The 5,237-nt window shown below is 43.8% G+C and overlaps 1 pseudogene; it reads left to right on the top strand.

Moving 5' to 3' along the window:
- Positions 1-3,969: 3,969 nt before the first annotated feature.
- On the top strand, positions 3,970-4,763 carry LOC101997578 (annotated as a pseudogene).
- Positions 4,764-5,237: the final 474 nt, after the last annotated feature.

Raw genomic sequence — 5,237 nt, 5'->3', positions numbered from 1 at the left:
TTTACACAGCTCTTGACAATGCTCAAGAGAAGGAAGGAAGCCATAAGTGGGTGGAGCCATGACTGTGTCAGTCATGTTGGGTCCAAGTTTACACATGATTGTTTCTGTCAAAGAAGAAAATATCAAATCATGGAGTCAAGATATAGGCCAACTATTCTTTCCTAGAAAAAGTCCTAAGGGAAGGGGTTATATTGGCCAGGTTTTAGGGGTTTCTGTGTCTCTGTCAGTTAGGGTTGCATCTCTATTGTTGTGAAAAGATACCATACCATGGCAACGTAGAAAAGAAAGTGCTTAATTTGGGCTTACTGTTTCAGAGGGTTAGAATCCGTGACGGTGGAGCAAAGTCATGTTGGCAGGAACATCTGAGAACTTACCTCTTCATGAGCAGGTAGAAAGCAGAGAAACAGTGAAGGGGGGGGTGGGGTACAAGTCTTTTGAAACTTCAAAGCCCTCCCCCAGGGACAAACCTCCTTCAACAAGGCCATACTTCTTAAGCATTCCCAAATAGTTCCATGACTGTAGTCAGATTTTTCTGTCCCTTCCATCAGCTCCCAAATAATGACACAGAGACTTCTTATTAATTATGAAAGTTTGGCTGATAGCTTAGGCTTATTCTTAGCTCAGTTTTATAATTTAAATTAACCAATCTCAGTGCTGTGGGACAATGGTCTGTACCCTGTGAATTGTATTTTAATAAAACACTGATTGGACAGTAGCCAGGCAAAAAGTATAGGTGGGGTGATGAGAACAGGAGAATTCTGGGAAGAGGAAAGAGTCAGTCTGCAGTCATCACTGAGCTGCAGAGGAAGCAGGATGAGAGGGCCTTACTGATACAAGATATTGAGCTACATGGCTAACGGAGATAAGAATTATGGGCTAATATAAGTTACAAGAATTAATAAGAAGCCTGAGCTAATAGGCCAATCAGTTTGTAATTAATGTAGACCTCTGCGTGATCCATTGGGACTTAATGGCTGCAGGACAGGGAGGGACAGAAACCCCTGGCAACAAATGGCTCCCAGTGTGGGGACAATGGTCTGTGTCCTGTCAACTGTATTTTAATAAATGCTGATTGGCCAGTGGCCAGGCAGGAAGTATAGGCAGGACGATGAGAACAGGAGAATTCTGGGAAAAGGAAAGATTCAGTCTGCAGTTGTCACCCAGCCACAGAGGAAACAGGATGAGAGGGCCTCACTGATATAAGACACCGAGCCACGTGGCTAACAGAGACAAGAATTATGGGCTAATGTAAGATATGAGAATTAGTTAATAAGAAGCCTGAGCTAATAGGCCAACTAGTTTATAATTACTGTAGACCTCTGTGTGCTTCTTTGGGACTGAACGGCTGCAGGACTGGGCAAGACAGAAACCTCTGTCAACAGAATGGCACCCAACATGGGGCAGCTGCATCCACATAAAACCTGAGAAATCTTGGAAAGGAGTTCTAGACACTAAAAAACAAAGTTTAGCAACATTTTTCTTTTCTGATTGCTGGCAACTTACTGCAGCCCCAAAACCACAGAGAAACCCTGTCTCAAAAAACCAAAAAAAAAAAAAAAAAAAAAAAAAAAAAAAAGCCATGTGGTTTTGAAATGGCTTCCTGGACTGTGCTGCCACTACTTTCTCTGATTCTTTCTGGAGGTCCAGCTATTGAGCGTTTAAAAGGGGGTTGTGGGCAGCATGTTGCAAGTTACTTGGTGACAGCATGGGCCAACTGGTTATCAGAGTTGAGATGGTAAGGACAGCTCCCACCCGGCCTTCTCAGAGTCAGTAAACGGACTTCTACTATGATGAACTGGGTGGAGCCAAAAGGCAAAGCAGCCTTACTCGTAGCCAAGCTGCTTTATCGTCTTAAGAAGTGGTCCTGGTCAAAAAAGGATTATATGATGCACAATAGGAGAGATTCAGACAAAAGAAACTTCTAAATGGTTTACAGTACATTTAAAAATATATGTAGGTTTGGGAGAGAAAAGAAAAAGGATAAAGTCTTTAAAATAAAAAAGAAAGAAAGAGAGTAGTTGTGTGTGGTGGCGCACACCTTTAATCCCAGCACTTGAGAGGCAGAGGCAGGCAGATCTCTGTGAGTTCAAGACAGCCTGGTCTACAGAGTAAGTTCCAGGACAGCCAAAGATACACAGAGAAACCCTGTCTCAAAAAGTCAAAAATTAAAAATAAAAGAAATAGAGTTTAAAATAAAGCCACAAAAAATAAAAATGCACAGAGAATCTGGATACTGTATGCTATTGTGTTGTCTTTAAATTGTTTGATGACTGAGGAAGGAGCAAAGCTGCTAAAAGACATTTGATTATAAATGCTTCTGGATTAATCTAATATATGTATTTTGAAAATGTCTTGACTTCAAAATTTTAGTCAAATGGAGAAGAGGTTTTGCTATTGTTTCCACAGGAAATGAGAGGCTGTGGATTCATTTTGGGATGAGAAAAGTCAGGTTTGACCAAGGAAGACCCCCTGAAGAATCTCCAATAGGAGAAGATGATCCAAATGATCCAACATTTCAGCGAATTTCTGCTGGAGCTTCCTCTGAGTTCTGCATCCATAACAGTTTCAAGACTGCTGGCTGAGATGATCAAGCCTCACAATATTCCATTCAGAAATTCAAAGATTATCAGCACCCCCAATCAGCAGGAAATATCCTAGAAAACTACACTCACATTCCCCAAAAATGGATTATGGATGTTTGCCTTTGTTTAGAATGTTGGTTACTAGTTGTTATGGATAATGGTCAGGAGATTTGATTCAGAGTTCTTGTTTCTTTCTTTTTTAAAGGGGGGGGGTGCTGTGGGACAATGGTCTGTACCCTGTCAATTGTATTTTAATAAAACGCTGATTGGCCAGTAGCCAGGCAGGAAGTATAGATGGGACAACCAGGCAGGGAGTATAGGCAGGGCGAGAACAGGAGAACTCTGGGAAAAGAAAAGATTCAGTCTGCAGTTGTCACCCAGCCACAGAGGAAACAGGATGAGAGGGACTCACTGATATAAGGCTCCGAGCCACGTGGCTAACAGAGACAAGAATTATGGGCTAATGTAAGATGTGAGAATTAGTTAATAAGAAGCCTGGTCAACCAGTTTATAATTAATGTAGACCTCTGTGTGCTTCTTTGGGACTGAACGGCTGCAGGACTCTATCAACACATCTCTATTAATCTATGTGCTTTTCCGAGGATCATCTACCTGCTCTATGTACTATCTATCCCGCTTTCCTGATTCCTCTGTGTATCCACCCTTCTTCTTCCCAGTGTCCTCTCTGTCCCCCAAATCTTGCTTAACTCTTGGCTGTTCAGCTCTTTATTAAACCAATCTGAATGACACATTTTCACAGTGTACAAAAAAATTATTCCACAGCACATAACTGGGGACTAAGTATTCAAAAATTCAACCTAATGAACCTACCAGGAACCATTCTCATTTAAACCACCACAGGGTTGCTGTGACAGAGTACAAGAGAGTGGGTGGCTTAAACCATAAACTTTTATTGCCTAAAAGTTCTCAGGCTAGAAGTCCACATCAAGCCACTAGAAGATTGTGTGTGGGTGGAAAGCCAGCTTCCTGGCTCATAAGGAGCCTTCTTGATCCGTCCTCATATGGTAGAGAAGCACTGAAATGCTCTCTGGTCCCCTTTACAGGGGTACTAGTCCCATCCACAAGATCTTCCTATGACAACGTAGTTGCCTCTCAAAGGCCCTCTGTCCTAGTGCCGTTATATGAAGTAGGTGTAAGATTTCAGCACATGAATTTGAGGGATAATGGACATAGAATGTTGTTTATAACACTTGGTAATTTTGCACACAATCAGATAAAGGCAGTTTCCTCCACTCTCACAAAACTAAACCAAATCACGGTACCTAGTGCTCAAGGGGAAAGAAAGGACTAATTTTTGTGACAGAACTGATTTTTCCGTTTTTAAATCTCCAACTACAATCATGAGAAGGTTGAGGGAACAGGAGATAGCTGCCATCTTGCTGTCCTCTTAGAATGGCCCTTGTTCCCAGAGAAAGCCAGAGCCGGTTTACAAGAATCACAGTGGTGATCGGAGTCTTACTAAAGCGTAATCATGTCTATTATGTCCTATAATGGAGGAGCCGTCATGCCCATGAAGGGAAAGAACTGTGTGGCCATCGCCGTGGACAGGCGTTTCGGGATCCAGGCCCAGATGGTAACCACAGACTTCCAGAAGATCTTTCCCATGGGTGACAGGCTGTACATAGTCTTGGCTGGGCTGGCCACCGACGTCCAGATAGTTGCTCAGAGCCTCAAGTTCCGGCTGAACCTGTATGAGCTGAAGGAAGGTCAGCAGATCAAGCCCTACACCCTCATGAGCATGGTGGCCAACCTCTTGTATGAGAAATGGTTTGGTCCCTACTACACAGAGCCTGTCATTGCTGGGTTGGACCCGAAAACCTTTAAGCCCTTCATTTGCTCTCTAGACCTCATTGGCTGCCCCATGGTAACTGACCACTTTGTGGTCAGTGGTATCTGCTCTGAACAGATGTATGGGATGTGCGAGTCTCTCTGCGAGCCCAACACAGATCCAGAACACCTGTTTGAGATCATTTCCCAAGCCATGCTGAACACCGTGGACCGGGATGCTGTCTTGGGCATGGGCATCATTGTCCACATCATTGAAAAGGACAAGATCACCACCAGGACACTGAAGGCCTGGATGGACTAACCCTGCGCCCTGGTACTGGTTTCCTTTTGTTATTTTTCTTTTTAATAAAATTGCTTTTCTTTCAAAAAAAAAAAAAAGAATGGCCCTTGTTCAAAGAATCCTGAGCATCAGTCAAGGGCTGAATGACTCCCCACAGAAGAGTGGCCATTCCTCCAGTATCTGTCCTGTTCTGGGCATTCACCCTGGTCTCCCTCAGTCAGCACTGGCCTTAGTCCTGACATATAGTGGGTGCTAGACATACAAGCAGAAATGTTTCAACACTTTCTTGGGTCTCCTTCAGATGGACAGGCGGTAGCAATGCAGCATTCCAACTGATTAGTCATTAGACGAGGCTGAGAGTCCACTGCATCAGAGTTTCTTCATTGCACAGTGAGTTTCTCCACTGCACGCAAGTCTCTCCACTGCACGCTGAGTGCCTCCACTGCATGCTGAGTGCCTTCACTGCATGCTGAGTCCTTCCACTGCACACAAGACTCTCCACTGCACGCAAGTCTCTCCATTGCACGCTGAGTGCCTCCACTGCATTCTGAGTGCCTCCACTGCAT

Source organism: Microtus ochrogaster, linkage group LG9 (assembly GCF_000317375.1).
Source record: "Microtus ochrogaster isolate Prairie Vole_2 linkage group LG9, MicOch1.0, whole genome shotgun sequence".
NCBI lineage: Eukaryota > Metazoa > Chordata > Mammalia > Rodentia > Cricetidae > Microtus > Microtus ochrogaster.
This window is presented reverse-complemented; position numbering and strand designations above follow the sequence as displayed.